This window comes from Petromyzon marinus, chromosome 40 (assembly GCF_048934315.1).
Source record: "Petromyzon marinus isolate PM22_M1 ecotype Great Lakes invasive population chromosome 40, UKy_Petmar_22M1.pri1.0, whole genome shotgun sequence".
In the NCBI taxonomy this organism is placed as follows: Eukaryota; Metazoa; Chordata; class Hyperoartia; order Petromyzontiformes; family Petromyzontidae; genus Petromyzon; species Petromyzon marinus.
This window is the reverse complement of record NC_133706.1, coordinates 2,276,799-2,292,752: the sequence shown is the minus strand read 5'-3', so window position 1 is coordinate 2,292,752 and position 15,954 is coordinate 2,276,799. Positions and strand designations below refer to the sequence as shown.

The window sequence follows — 15,954 nt, the reverse complement described above, 5'->3', positions numbered from 1 at the left end:
GTCAGGCAGTCGCCGATATGTTGGCCGCCGATATCTCCCTGTCAACCAGTGCGTAGGGTGCTCCCATTGTCCTGGTTAAAAAGGATGGGAGTTTGCGGTTCTGTGGACTTTCGGAAATTGAATAAGATCTCCGTGGTGGACGCGTATTCGCTCCCATAGATGGACGATTCGTTGGATGCCCTGTCGGGCGCGGTTTTTCTCCACACTGGATCTATTGTCAGGGTTTTGGCAGTTGCCCCTGGATGAAAGTTCAAAACCCAAAACCACGTTCTGGACACCAAGGGCCATTTCAAATGGCTTATGCCAACTGCTTTAAGGGGTAGAGTAACGAGAGCTGCCCATGTGAAATGCACCTAGGGGTGCAGAAAACGTTGTCCACGTTGAAACGGGACTTCCTTTGACCCGGGATGGCAGAGGACGTTCACAACATGCTCACGAGTTGTGTAGAATGTGCCCGCCGGAAGCCCCCGCCGAGACTGACCTGACCACTGCTGCAGTCCATTGGGGTGTCCCGTGTAAATGAGCTTGTGGCCCTCGACATCCTTAGGCCATTTCCTACCACTCGGAGGGGAAATAAATTCCTGCTAGTAGGGGTAGAGTACCTGTCACAGTGGCCGGTGGCATGGCCCCTACTGGATCAGTCGGTGTCCATTACAGAGACGTTCCTGCATGATTATGTATTAGATAAGGGGCCCTCAGAACGTCTCCTTATGGAACATGGCTAACATTTTTCTTAAACTATTGCAAGAGGTATGTGATTTGTTGGGTACGAAGAAAATTCGAACTGACGGTATGGTAGAGGGTTTACATAGGACACTCATGTCCATGTTGTGCCAAGTCAAATGAAGCACAGTCCGATTTGCAACCTACATGTTCCTGGAGTTCTTGCAGCCTATAGGATGGCCCCTCATATCTCTACCGGGTTCTCCTTGTTTTTTTTTATGTATGGGAGAGAATGCGACCCCCCCACCCGGTATGGAGTTATCCCCGAAGGCTGTGAAGGCCGGAAATAAAGAGAGAATACCTCCACCTAGTGTCTCGAGTTTGGAACACTATATATGTACCATATGGAAATTGATCCGATATAGCCATGAAAATTGTTTCGAACTGTGTGGCCAAAGAAGATGATAAATAATGTAGGGACCAGAGGAATCCCCATCGCGTCCCAATGTCAATAGAAAATGGCTCTGACCAGACAGTTATAAAGATAGGGCAGTCGACACACAGTTCGCATAAGAGGTCATCGCTGCCTTTAACTGCACTAAGTCTCAAGCTCTGGATTGCCCTTTGCACTATCTCCACAGATCAGAGAAGCAAGGCTGTCACTGAGTGGCTACTTCCTCCAATATTTGAGACATGACAGACCTTAGCAAGGTCAATCCCAACCTGCTACATGATGTAATCTGAGCTGAGGGGTCTCCCCTCCCCAAAGACCTCAGAAACACTCAGCTAAATCTGCAAACCTGTTCCATGGTGGTCGGAGATAAGATCGCCATTTTTTCGCTTCACAAAAGTGTAGGCGTAGCACCGCAAATTACTGTTTTAATACAATTAAAGAGTCATTTGGGAGTGTTTGCGTGATACTGAGAGAGCTTCCAATTTTTTTCAGCAACCCACGACCATCACTCATCCTCGCAGCGCTGCACGGCTTTCTGAACATTGGAGCAAAGGCTGCAGGAAGCATCCTCGCTCTTGGATGTGGGATGGCTTTAGACGATGGGAGTGGGCCTGTCGCTTTCTCTCAGCTCGTCAGAACACCATCAGCCAGGGTCTCTGGGAAGGTCTGGACGGCATAGGCAATGCAGCCATTGCTGTTGCACGAGTCAAATCCCGAACCTCACCCATGTCTCCATAGCCTCACACAGAAAGACCCCCCGTGTAGCCTTTAACAGACTGTTGGGGCGGGCGCTGCTACCGAGCATCTATGAACAGCATGTGTGGGGGTGGGTGGTCAATACCACGCCTGGTCGCCTTTGTCCCCCCCAGTGCGAATGTTTACACAGCACAAGGCACTCATTTAAGGCTGAGTTCAGTTTTCAGTTCAGTTCAGTATATTTATTTTGGTATAGCCCTGTGAGCCATTCGGCTCTTGAATCGGGTGCAACTCCGAAATCACTGTGAATCGGCGTTCTGTTATCTTCCTAGCCGGAACATGTCCTTGTGTGTATCGTGTACCACGAATGTTGCACAAAGAGAAGGATGTGCTGTCAGCGAGCACCTATTAAGTCCATCTTGGCACATGGAGGTGGTGGAGAGAGCAGCACTCCACAAACGGTGGAGTGCTGCTATTCACACACCGTCAGGTTTTCATGTCAGCCCGAGTTTACCTCAGAGTCCCAGGATAGATTCAGATTCCACTTGCCACGAATGCGTCTACCGTGGTTCGAATATGTAACCAGATAGCAGTGTGAATCACTGCACCACTGCTCCCCAGTAAACAAAGATTCCTTGTTGTAGCCTGCATACACTGAGGTTCGGGGAAGGACAATACACTATGAATGTATAGTGTGGTAAAATACGCGGTGCGCAATGCTGCCCGAGGGCAACGTTGCACGTGCAACATGAGGTTGCACGTGCAAGCCGCCACCTCTTTAACGGGAGATTCGGTTGCAGACGGGGTCGGTCTGGGGTCATACACTGGGACCGGAGGTGTCGCCTTGGAGACGTGCGATAAAAAGTGGTTGACGGGCTGACAGGCGTCAGCCGGTAATGCCCTAAAGCAGGGGTGGGGAACGTCCGGCCCGCGAAATAATTTGGTCTCTGGCCCCGCCAAGGCAACCGCAGGCGGGACTCGAAATTCAGTAAATCTCGGAGCAAATCTGGAAAAGCAGTTGCGAGTAGCAAAATCGTCAACACCGGCTAACATCATCACACGCCTCGCCAAAGAGAAGCAGTTCCAGCCATTACATTAGGAGTAAGTTATTTAAATGTTTGACCAAATATAACAGGCTAATTTTTAAGTTGATAATTTTGTATGGCCCGCGAATGATGTTATAAATATCCCAATGGCCCTTGGCAGAAAAAAGGTTCCCCACCTCTGCCCTAAAGAGACACAAGGGAGGAGTTGGATAATTGGCAGGAGGATATAAAGGGGTGTGTGAGAGCGGAGCGGGAGTTCGGGTTCTGGGACCAAGGTGAAGACATCTCGCCGCTGCCGCTCAAGCCAGGGACGGACCTCAACCCTCACGAGTCGACGGGCGGGTGATGGTTGATCGCCCCCGCCCGGATCGGACGAGTGAGTGGGTCTGAGGGAACGAAGGCGAGGGCAGCGGCGCAGAGGGAGAGCGGCTGGGTGCAAGCTCTGTGTGTGAGCACGACTGTGTGCAAGCTCTGTGTGAGCTGATGTCTGTGTGCGGAGCTGTGAGTGCGGAGCTGTGGAGAGGAAGAGCTGCCGCAGGCAGGTCAGCGAGGTGTAAAGTAGATAGGGGAAGTTGGTTAACAAAGTGACCGTGTAGACAGAGATGGGAGTGCCTACAACTGGTGCGAGAGAGAGTAATCAAGTGTAAGCAGGTGACTTGGAACAACGTGTCCGACAGTGATTCTACACGTTACACGAGGGGAAGGTGTTGCTAACACCATGACCAGTCCGCCTTTTTGTCTCCACAGTGCTGATGTGTATACACTGCATCCGGTACTCATTTAGGGCTGAGTCGATCTAGGGGAGGCCCAGGACCCGTTCTGCTCTCGCTTGTCACTGATGTTAGCCTTGCCAAGGTTTGTAGTTTGTAGTTTAGCGCATGCATCACTCGGTCACCCACGACGCACACTGCACACGACGAGCGAGCACGCGGGGAGAATGAGAGTGATAATGAGTGTCATTTAGTCACGGTTAATGGCTGTTTTCCTGTAATTTGGATATGAGGTGGGTAAGCGTGATTCTGCGTATTGTGGGAGTTCTGAAGCTGATTAAAAGCCACACACGCACACGGTTGATAATCAGCACTAATTGGGTCTTGCTGGGCTGCACTTTGCGTAAATAAACGTGACAGGATTTTGTTGTTATTCAAGTGTGAATGTCCTGTCTGTGCGCGTGTAACGGTGCGCGCGTGTGGTGTGTGAGCGCGTGTCATGGGTCTCCCCTAGGTCAACTCGCCTTAAATGAGTACATGGTGCGATGTGTAAAACACATTGCTACTTGGGGACAAAGGCGGTCGGTCGTGGTGCGAGCCACCCGCCCCCTTGTATGCCGTGCCGACCTTCATAGGTGCGACTCACTAACAGCACTTGCACCAACAGTCTGTTCAGGCTATACGGGGGATCTTTGTCTCTTGTGAGCGTGTGTGTATATGAATGTGCGTGTGTGTGTGAGGTGCTTGCTTACAGCACTTGTCGCAAAAAAGCAAGTTAAAGCTATATGTGGATCTTTGTCTTGCCTTAGACAAATGCAATCCCTAACTCTAGCGAAATAGCTAATCAACGACAAACACTAACCCCAGGCAAAATAAACTAACTGATCAACCACTAGTTCTAGCCCTCTCATTGACCCAAACCAATTAACAAACTAGCCACTAGTTCTAGCCCTCTCATTGACCCAAACCAATTAACAAACTAGCCACTAGTTCTAGCCACACTCCGAAACCGGAGCCATGCAGTGATAATGTGTTTGTTCATTCGTTTCTCAGTCCACTTGTCCTGATGAGGGTCACGGCGACACCATGTTGAGTATGGTGGTCCAGATCTCGCTTTCGCTGGCGACAGACTCCCGCTCTTCCTGGGGAATTCCCAGGTATTCTCAGGCCAGCTGAGAAACATAGTCCCGCCAGCGTGTCCTGGGCCGGCCCTGGGGTCTTCGCCCAGTGGAACATGCCCAGTAGAGTTCCAGGGGGAGTCTACCCGGGGGCATCCTTACCAGCTGCCTGAACCACATCAACTGGCTCTTCTCGATCCAGAGGAGCAGCGGCTCAACTCTGAGACTCTCCCGGATTACCGAGCTCCTCACCCGATCACGGAGAGTGAGCCCGGAAACCCTGCGGAGAAACCTAATTTCGGCCCCTTATACCCGGTCATTACCCAAGTTGATTACTATAGGTGAGGGTGGGAATGTAGATCGACCTGTAAACCGAGAGATGTGTTCGAGAACTTGGCTATCGCTTCACTACTATGGAGCGGTACAGTGCCCGCAACACTACAGATGCCGCACCAATCCACCGACCGATCTCCCACTCCATCACACCGAGGTACTTAAACTCCTCCTAAGGGCAGCTGTTCCCCCCTCACCGAGAGAACAATCCACCCTCTTCCGGGAGTGAACTATGACCTCAGATTTAGAGGTGATGATCCTCATCCCAGCCGCTTCACACTTGGCATAAAACCGTTGAAGTGCACGCTGGAGGTCACAGACTGGCGACACAAAGGGGACAACGTCATCTGCAAAAGCATCAACGCCACCTCCATGCCCCCATACTGGATACTCTGCATACCACGCCTTGATATCCTGTCCATGAAAATCACAAACAGGAGTGGAGACGAGAAGCACCCTTGGTGGAGTCTAAAACCCACAGTGAACGACTTTGATTTAACACCAAGAATATGGATACAGCTCTCACTCCGGGATCAGGGGTACTGGATAGCACACAAAAGCGGCAACAGTACATCATTCTCCCGCAGCACCTCTCACGACATTGCAAGGAACAGTCATATGTTTTCTCCAAGTCTTCAATGCAGAGGTAGACTGGAGAAGCATACTCTCAAATATCTGCGAGAGAGAAAAGAGTTGGTACATTGTTCCATGACCATGCCGAAATCCAATTATTCCTCCTGAATCTGCGGTCCGACCAACGGGCGCAGCCTGCTCTCCAACACTCTGGCATGAGCTTTACCTGGGACGCTGAGGAGTGTGATTCCTTTGCAGTTGGAGCACACCCTCTGGTCCCCTTTTTGAACATGGGAACCACCACCCCAGTTTGCCAATCCAGAGGTACTGTATCCGCCTTCCATGCAAGATTGAAGAGGCGTGTTAACCATGACATTACTGCACTCTCCAGCCCTTTCACCAACCAACAACTCTGGGCGAATCTCGTCCACTCCAGTAGCTTTTCCGCTATGAAGGCCCTAGACCACCGCAGCGACTTCAGCAGCCGTGCTGGATCCGACCCCCCCAGCTGTTTTCAGGGCTGCCTTCTGAGAGGATGGCATGTCCACCGGGTTGAGCTCCTCAAAGTCTTCCTTCCACCTCTCGACTATCTCCTTAGTTGAGGTCAATATTACGCCACCCTTATTGAAAACAACTTGGACCACATCCCGTCGACCCCTCTTAAGGCGTCGGATGGTTGGCCAGAATATATTTGAGGCTGCCAGGTAGTCCCTCTCCAAACGCCACCCATGCCTGGGCTTTTGCTTCAGCAACTGCTGCAGCTACCGCCCTATTGGTATGCCAGTGCTTCTCAATCGAGTCGGGAGACATTTTTCCGAGCATAGCTCAGCCTCCTTCACATTGACAGCTTCCCTCATGATTGGTATCCACCAGCGGGTCCTAGGGTTGCCGCCATGACAGGCACCAACTGCTTTCAGGCCACAGTTTTTCGCAGCTGCAATCACAATCGAAGTCCTGAACACCGTCCACTCGGATTCAACGTTCACGACCTCCTCTGGATCCCTACACCCGCCTAAGACCTCTCACCAGTGGTTACTCCGGAATAGCAGAGAGACCACCCCCGATTGAGAAGTTTGGTTCCAGTGCCAATGGTGTATGTGGAGGGGAGACAGACTATATCTATATATTCTTGGTTCTTTCAGTAAAGTCACGTTGAAGGGAAACAATAAAATAATAAAATATATATAAAACAATTAAATTCTCACGACGTTTCGACTGCAACACAATCAGTCATCATCAGGTGTGAAAACCAACGGCAAGAATATTTGAAAGAAGTGGCGGTTTGCATTTATTTACTTTTAAACGTTAGCACCACGGATAGCGATTTGACAGTTTGTTTAGATGGACGAGTTCATCTATGTTCGGAAAAGAGGAGGGGGGAGACGAAAAATTAATGTATGCTGTCTGAAAGCCACCGTAGGCGTGAACCATCAATTAAGACCCAAAATTGTTGATCAAATCCTTCCAATGATTGCTCAGCCAGAATCCATCTTCTTTGTTGAAATTGTCTCTGTGTTTATATATATGGATAGCCTCATGAACGAATCTCTCATGGTAGCCAGATGGCTTGCAAAGAATCTCTGTCTCGGAGAAGTCAATGTCATGTGAGCCTACTGAATTATAACAGTGATCTGCCACGGCCGCGGTGTTGGTCCTACCGTGTTTAAGGTCTGCTTTGTGTTCACGAATGCGGTCCGAGACATGTCGTTTGGTTTCTCCAATGTAACTACTACCACAGAGGCAACTTAGTTTGTAGACGCCAGGGTAATGTATGTCCGGAATCACATCTTTTACAGATGGAACCAGATCACGGATTTTATGTAATGTGTTGAAACAGACCTGGATCTTGTGTTTATTCAAGATTCTGGAGATCTTTTTTATGATCCCTGAAACATAGGGTAAAGTGATGGTTTTGAAAGGCTCCTCAAGAGGGTCCTTCTTCATAGTTTGAGTGATAGCTTTACGGATTGTATAGTCGGAGTAACCATTAGCCTTAAGAGCTTGGTGTACGTGCTTGAGTTCCCTGCCTCTGTGTTCCTGGTCGGATATGCATTGGGCTCTATGGTGCAGAGTCTTGATGAGAGAATTCTTCTGTGATGGATGGTGGTGGGAATCCGGTTTCAGATAAGCATCCGTATGGGTAGCTTTCCTGTAGACAGAGTGGCTCATTGAACCATCAGGTCTCTTCTTTATTAGGACATCCAAAAAGGTAGCTTGCCATCTTTTTCGACTGCCATGGTAAATCTGATGGCTGGGTGTATGGAATTGATGTGGTCGAAGAATTGGTCTAGAGCAGGCCGGCCATGTGGCCAGATGACAAAAATGTCATCCATGTACCTCTTCCATAAGGTTGGGCGCAGAGTGGCAGTCTGGATGGCGTCAGTCTCAAATTTATCCATGAAAATGTTGGCTATAACCGGAGATAGGGGGGAGCCCATTGGGGTGCCCTCAGTTTGTTTGTAGAAAGTTCCATTCCAAGTGAAGTATGTATTGGTTAAGCAGTGTCTCACCAGGGGGGGTACCTTAGTGTTTAGTCCTTGATGAATCAAGTCTTCAATGATTGCGATGGTGTCAGGTACAGGAACTTTGGTGAATAAGGAAACTACATCAACACATTACAGAAAATCCGTGATCTGGTTCCGTCTGTAAAAGATGTGATTCCGGACATACAGTACCGTGGTGTCTACAAACTAAGTTGCCTCTGTGGTAGTAGTTACATTGGAGAAACCAAACGACATGTCTTGGACCGCATTCGTGAACACAAAGCAGACCTTAAACACGGTAGGACCAACACCTCGGCCGTGGCAGATCACTGTTATAATTCAGTAGGCTCACATGACATTGACATCTCCAAGACAGAGGTTCTTTGCAAGCCATCTGGCTACCATGAGAGATTCGTTCATGAGGCTATCCACATATACAAACACAGAGACAATTTCAACCGAGAAGATGGATTCTGGCTTAGCAATCATTGGAAGGATTTGATCAACCATTTTGGCTCTTAATTGATGGTTCACGCTTACGGTGTCTTTCAGACAGCATACATTAATTTTTCGTCTCCCCCCTCCTCTTTTCCGAACATAGATGGACTCGTCCATCTAAACAAACTGTCAAATCGCTATCCGCGGTGCTAACGTTTAAAAATAAATAAATACAAACCGCCACTTCTTTCAAATGTTCTTGCTGTTGGTTTTCACACCTGATGATCACTGCTTGTGTTGCAGTCGAAACGTGGTGAGAATTTTATTGTTTTATATATATTTTATTATTTTATTGTTTCCCTTCAACGTGACTTTACCGAAAGAAGCAAGAATATGAATCACTGCAGTCACGAAAGCTTTAAATCAAAAGACTATATCTAGTCGGTACCTCTTCTTTGGTTCTTTCGGTAAAGTTACGTAGAATGAGAATAAAATAATAAAATGAAACAATACAATTCTCACGACGTTTCGGCCACAACACAAGTAGCCGTCCTCAGGTGAAGAAACAGGACTGTCCAGAATACAGCGCTTCTTCACCTGAGGACGGCTACTTGTGTTGTGGCCGAAACGTCGTGAGAATGTTATTGTTTTATTTTATTATTTTATTCTCATTCTACGTGACTTTACCGAAAGAACCAAAGAAGATGAATCCTTGCAGTCACGAAAGCTTTAAATCGAAATTTAGTCGGTACCTTTTCACCTCCTCCACCAGCTCTGACTTCCCCCCCAGTGACGTGACATTCCACGTCCGAATAACTAGTATCCATCGCCAAGGTTCAGTCCATCTGAGGCCATCCATCTCCCTGCCATGCTGGCATCGCACCCACCTCTCACCCTTCATCCTACAGATGGTGGGCCCACAGGACAGTGCCATGTAGCAATTTCAGGCACAGACCTAATTGGAATATGTGGGTCACCCAGCCAACAGGCGCTTGCTGGCAAACACCACTCCCAGGCCTGGCTCCAAATGGTGTGTTCCGATATCCCTTGTTCGGGCGAGGTTCTCTGATTTTTTTTTTGTTTAACTATTCATGAGGGGCTTTTTTTGGACCGTTATTTGTTTGAATCCTACCCCCGGACCAGTTCGCCAAGGCAGACCCTACCAGAAGCACAAGACTCCAGGCGACATGGCTCTGAGGGTCCCTTGGAACACACACACAGATTCCACTTATTGTGTCCTCGGATGACGAGGACGACGGGGACATAATCCCCCCAACAGCTCCATAATCAAGGACTCCGGAGATAAGTCCTGAAGCGGCAATCCCCGAGGAGCAGCAAAGCAGGGACATCATCACCTCGCTGCCTGCAGCCGGAGAGGGTGGCGCGAGCTCACCTCACGTATCGCGGGCTTGCTTTCGGTCGCAGCGGAACTGTTTGTCCAGCTTGGGTCTGCAACACCTACCGAGGATGCTGCAGCACGGGGGCAGCTGGCGTCAAGCTCTACCGTCGCCGCCGTGGAAGCGCCGCCATTTTGCCCGCCGTGAGCGGGGCGGCAAAATCGCCCGCCATTTTGTCGACTGGGTGGGAACCACTTCCCGCCAAATTCGAGTTGCCGTCAGCGCCTCGTCCGGAGGTGCCTTCTCTTCAAAAGCGGCTGCCTTTTAAATTTTGATTTAAAGCTTTCGTGACTGCAGTAATTCATATTCTTAGCTATTTCAGTAAAGTCACGTTGAAGGGAAACACCGTTTAAAAATAAATTAATTAATGCAAACCGCCACTTCTTTCAAATGTTTCTTGCCGTTGGTTTTTTTCACACCTGATGACGACCGTTTGTGTTATGGTCGAAACGTCGTGAGAATTTGTATTGTTTTATATATATTTTATTATTTTATTGTTTCCCTTCAACGTGACTTTACCGAAAGAGCTAAGAATACGGGTGCTTTTTGTCAAAGAATTTGTTGCTGCGGGGGGCCTCATTCTCTTTGTGTCTCTGAGTCAGTCACTACACATGTACACTCGTGTGTTTGTATGTGCTCTCGTGTGTCTATGTGCATGTGTGTGTGTATGTACACGGGTGTGTGTTTGTGGAAGCGTGTGTGTGTGTATGTGGGGAGCGGTAGTATAGTGGCTAGCACGCTGCGCTATGAATCCTGCGGCGCGAGTTCAATTCCCGCTCATGGCCAACTAAAGTGACAATTATCTGAACCGGTCCTGGTTCTCCCCTATGTCGACTCAGCCTCAAATGAGTACCTGATGCGGTGTGTAAACATTGCCACTAGGGAGATAAAGGCGGCCGGGCGTGATGCTGGTTACCCACCCCCTCGTGTCGTGCGGCTTTCATAGGTGCTCGCTAACAGCACTTCCACCAACAGTCTGTTAAGGCTATATGGGAGATCTTTGTCTTTGTAGTGGAATGCAATCTCTTTGAAGATATTGCCTCGTGTATAAGGGAATTGGGGGGCTACGTGGTAAAGGAGGTGGCACCCCAACGGGGAACTCAAGCTGCTGCTGAAGCACTCATACATGCTGCTGGATCACGACAATTTTTTGTTATATGCTCTGATTTAACTGCTTCAATTTTGACTTAAAACTTTCGTGACTGCAGGAATTAATATTCTTTGGTTCTTTAGGTAAGTCACGTAGATCGAAAATAACATGTATACAAAAAAATGACGACCGCTTGTGTTGCGATCAAAACGTCGTGAGTTTTTTTTTCTATCTACGTAACTTTACCGAAAGAACCAAAGAATATGAACTGCTTCAGTTGGTCCAAAAATGCCGCTGCAAGGGTGCTGACTCACACCCCCAAACGTGAACGTCTCACTCCCAATTACATTTTCCTTTCATTGGCTCCCGATCTGTTTTAGAATTTGGTTTAAGATTTTACGAATGACGTGCACGTATTTTGAATGGACTTGCCCCTGCCTATCTATCTGCCCTCATTGAAACCTACACCCCACCTAGGGTGCTTAGTTAATCGGGTATGGAGCTGCTCATTCAGCTTCAGGTTAAATGCAAGGCACGTGGCGCGTGCGTGCCTTCCCATCTGTAGCTCCCGTGGTGTGGAACGCACTCCCGCTTCATATTCGTCAACTTCAGTCCATTCCCATTTTTTTAAATACCTATTTGTTTACTAAAGCCTTTAATTGCGTTCACCTTCGTTCGGGTGTTCTATATGTATTGTAAGGGGCAATGTATAAATGTTAGGCCTCTCTCCATTATTTATGCAGAGACAATAAGAATGGTAAATTGTGGCCTGAACACCTGATGGAATTTTTAAACTGCCATCACTACCGTATAAAGCTCATGAGCTTAGGAAAATTTCGCTCCGCTGTTGCCGTCTCTGAGTCACTTCATATTTCTGCCGCGAGGCCGTTGTTGGCTGTGAGATAGTGGCGACTGTGTAGCCTTAGACCTCACGAGTGTATGACTGGGTCAACCATTGCATTCTGCCGAGCCAACACCGCGCTCACCTTAGCTTTCTTCCAATCTGACACACCCAGTATGAGCTGCAGCTGCCGTGTCTCGTTGTGCACTCGTGTGAGTCACTCCGCCATCAGCTGTGAGATGATTCAAAGGGGCAGAGTGTTTGGGTCCTCTCGCTGTTCTTATATTAGTTTTGGGACAGACGAAGCTGCTCACTTCTACGATCCGTGGAGAGTGTCTTTCTGTCTTGTCTGGCTGAGTGCACTTCTCGCGAATGCACGGAAATTAAAATCGCCGCAAAACTCATCGCACGGCCTCACCAATACCAAAGGGACAAAAAAATCGCACGCACCTTTGACCGTGTGGTCGGGAAAATATTGGTTGGAATGAAATACGGTGAAAATAACAATTTGCTGTATTTCCACACACGAGTCAAATATCATCGTGACCTGCGCATTGGCGCGCATGCGATCATCAGAATGCGGCGGAAGGTGTGTTTGTGCGCGCGTTTGCGTGTGCATGTTTATACTGCGCGCGGTTTGCTTCCCCTAAAAACAAAAAGAGGCTCCTTTATTTGAGCGGCCTGACAGTTTGTTGTGCATTATCGACCTACGCACAGTCGGGTCACGGGCGTGTGTTAACGGTGCTATAATTTATTCCAGTGCGTTTACCTCACCCGGGATATAAATAATTCTATAATCTAATTTGTTCGTACATTTCTTTGGCTCTTATACTGCGGGCCACTTCATTGCAATTTGATTCACCTTCGCATTGACTTGTACGGAACTCTCATGCTCAGAATACTCAGTCGTGACTAACTCAACACATGTTTTCAATAACACGGTGACCTTAAAAGGACAAATATGTAATCAGCGACGTTTCGGGCAATGGCCCTTCGAAATTGCCCAAAACGTTGCCTATTATCTATTTGTCATTTTAAGGCCACAGTGTTATTGACGAACGTGTTTGAGTGTTTTTTGTTAATTGCACTTTGGCACTACTGCCAATGCAGCGTCCCCAAATAATTAGTTTAGTTTAGAAGACCAAGTCACTGTAACACAACGCAGGTTTTCTGAAAGGTAGCTGGGTGGCTCACGGGGATGATAAAGCATCAAAGCACTGAGCCGGCACCGTGGATATCCTGGGTTCAAATCGGGGGGTTTAGCCGCCTATCATTTAACCAAGTTCTCATGCGTAGTGGGTATATGATCTCAGTCTAGTCACCAATGGCTGTACAAAAAACGCATTACATTTTAAGATTGGAAAAATAGCTTATTAGCTGGATGGGCTTTACATGAAATAACTGAGCCAGGCAGTGGTGGCTCTGCACGTGGCTCCTTGCAATCCAGCACTGTGGAGGCAGCAGCAGTTGGCGTTGGTGGATCACCGCACGCATGCTGTGAAACTCCCTTTCCGAGGGTGTCGAGGTGCTGTACCCTGGATCGCCAGGAATTCAAGCAAGTGGACTAATCTCCACCTGTTCTCATCTTACGGGGATAGTGTGCTTCCTCCTCGTGCGCGTGTGATTCATCCGGGTGCTTGAGTTTCCTCCCAAATGTATAAACACTCATCAGTAATTGGCTGTAAATATGAAAAGAAAACCCATGCAGAACTCTCCCGAAAAATAGGATTACCTGGATAACTAAGTCATTATTAACATACTAAGAATACTAATTTTGGAAGTAATGCCAAATGTGTGCCCTTGGTGCAAATACAAAGAAATACCGATTGAAGAGACTCGAGCAGGAATTCTGTCTAATCACCTTCCCATGCAATTACGTTTGACCCAAGGTGGTGGGCGTTGCTCACTCCGAGAGTTTTGAACCATGTTACCACCAGCCAACAAATTGGGGTGTTGGCTGGTGGTAAATTCAGCATTGAACAACCGCTAGTCGCTGTCCGTGGTGCTAACGTTAAGAAAAAAAGCCACCTTTAAAAAAAATGTTGCTGTGGTTTTCACACCTGATGATGATTTCTTGTATTGCAATCGAAACGTCGTGATAATTTTATTGTTTTATTTTTATTATTTCCCTTCTATGTGACTTTACCGAAAGAACCAATAATATAGGTTATATCAGTTACTTCCTTATGGTGTGCACATGCCTTGGTACGGTACGTACAACGTGCGTTCCGTGCTGTCTCCTGTACCGATGCGAACGGGTGCTGGGTTTGTATGCATTCGGTGGGTCGGCGGTAGTGCATTTGCCGATTGTTGGAGAGGTTCGAAATTTGAATCCGGCAGGCCGCTTTGGTAAATACTCCGGGTGTATTAACTGTGAAATACAGTCCGATTCAGATGGTGGTTAAAGATCCAGTGACACCATGAATGGTGCCGCGGTGGCGAGATGGTAACCTCGCCTGGTATACAGGTCGTGGGATCGATTCTGACCTGACGTCTATATATTTGGAGTTTGCATGTTCTTCCCGTGGTAGTGTGAATTTTTCTGTAGTTCCTTTGTTTATTTCCTCCACGTTTAGAAACATGCGTTTGGAGTATATGACTGCAATAAATTGCCACATGATAATAACCCACTTCGTTGAGCCATCATTTGTGGCCAGGTCGCTTTTGAAAGAGAGCTCCATAGCTCAGCGGGCCTTACCGGGTAAAATAAAATAATAGTAGTTTTAATAGTTTAATGGTCCAAATTTGAAATCTTACATCGATAATTACTGAATTTGGAAACAGATAGTAATGGGTGCCACCCTCCCCTCTTCTTATGCCAAAATCTAGCAGGACCCTCCAGCAAAAGGGTCTGGGGGCTCAATTAGACTTTCCTGGATAATTAAGCGATATGTAAAATGTTAACATAATGCATCTAAAGTCTCATGACAATCCCATGTTCAGCCCAAGAAACTGCACAACGTGCGCGAAGATGACAGTGACGCCAATTACAAGACAGTCCAATTCGAGGAAAGCGGTGGGTGGGGAGAGCGAGTGGAGAACGCGTGGTAAGTGCGGGTGGTGAGAGCGGGTGGGGAGAGCGGGTGGGGAGAGCGGGTGGGGAGAGCGGGTGGCTCGGATCCCCCGGAGAGCCGTATCGACGTCTCGTGTGTATGTTTAACTTATTTCGCACCGTACGTAGCGAACCGTGCCATCGCCACTGGCCACGCGGTGAGCTCGTGGTAAACCCCCACGGGACAGTTGACACCAGGCGACTCGCTTGTCCTGCAATCCACACAGGGACACACACGGGTAGTGGGGGAGGGGCTGCAGGCACCGTGTGTACAGATTGTCCAGAAATCTCGCGCTCTGCCACGTGCTCCTTTTCCGCACCTCCCGAATAGCATGGATGGCTACGTACGGTGCAAAAGAAGTTCAACAACCGCCATTCACCACCAGATGGTGGTGACGTCACCACTGTGCTTGTGCTAGGCGATGTGCACTTTCAGGTCACGTGAGGTGCCGAACGTCCGCTGGCAGGTTACGGGACATACCCAGGTGCCATGGGTTGACTGAGATGAATGGCCGAAGTACCACCTGTGCCGCCTACTCTGCCAACTTGCTTGTGTTTTAGCCGCCTGGTGCTCTGCTCGTTGTTGTGAGCGTTGCTCCTCTGCCCTCCGTTGTTGCTGGAGGGCATTTGCCTACAACTGCCCAGTAGCGTCCTTCACATACCTCCTCCATAGAGGCAGATTTTGATACCGCTGGTACCAGCTATTGGCAAGTCCACTCAGCTCCATATCCTCTCATACCACATCATTCCATCTCTTCTCTAGCCCGTGCAGAACACGTTTAGCCCCCTATATCTGGCTGAACAAAAGCTATTTGGGTATGCGGTCGCTGGGCATGCAGGCTACATATCTCAGCCAACGCAACCGTGCCTGCCGTAGGACCTCACCGATGGGACCTTACCCAGATCTTTTGAGGATTTGTGAGCTCCGCACACAATCCAATCTGATTATACCCAGGATGGACCGTAGGCAGGCCAGCCTGAATGTTTCTAACCAGCGAAGATGTTCCACTAAGGGGGTCCACCTTTTGCAAGCATAGATAAGGAAGGGCATGACCGTAGC

General features: G+C 48.4%; 1 protein-coding gene across 1 annotated transcript in view; it reads right to left on the bottom strand.

Moving 5' to 3' along the window:
* Positions 1 to 13,941: 13,941 nt before the first annotated feature.
* Positions 13,942 to 15,954, bottom strand: part of AMACR (alpha-methylacyl-CoA racemase) — a 33,278-nt gene continuing 31,265 nt past the window's right edge. The window contains exon 7 of the mRNA XM_076073012.1: positions 13,942 to 15,106. The gene's annotated coding sequence lies outside the window, so the exon portion shown is untranslated. The remainder of the gene's footprint in view (positions 15,107 to 15,954) is intronic.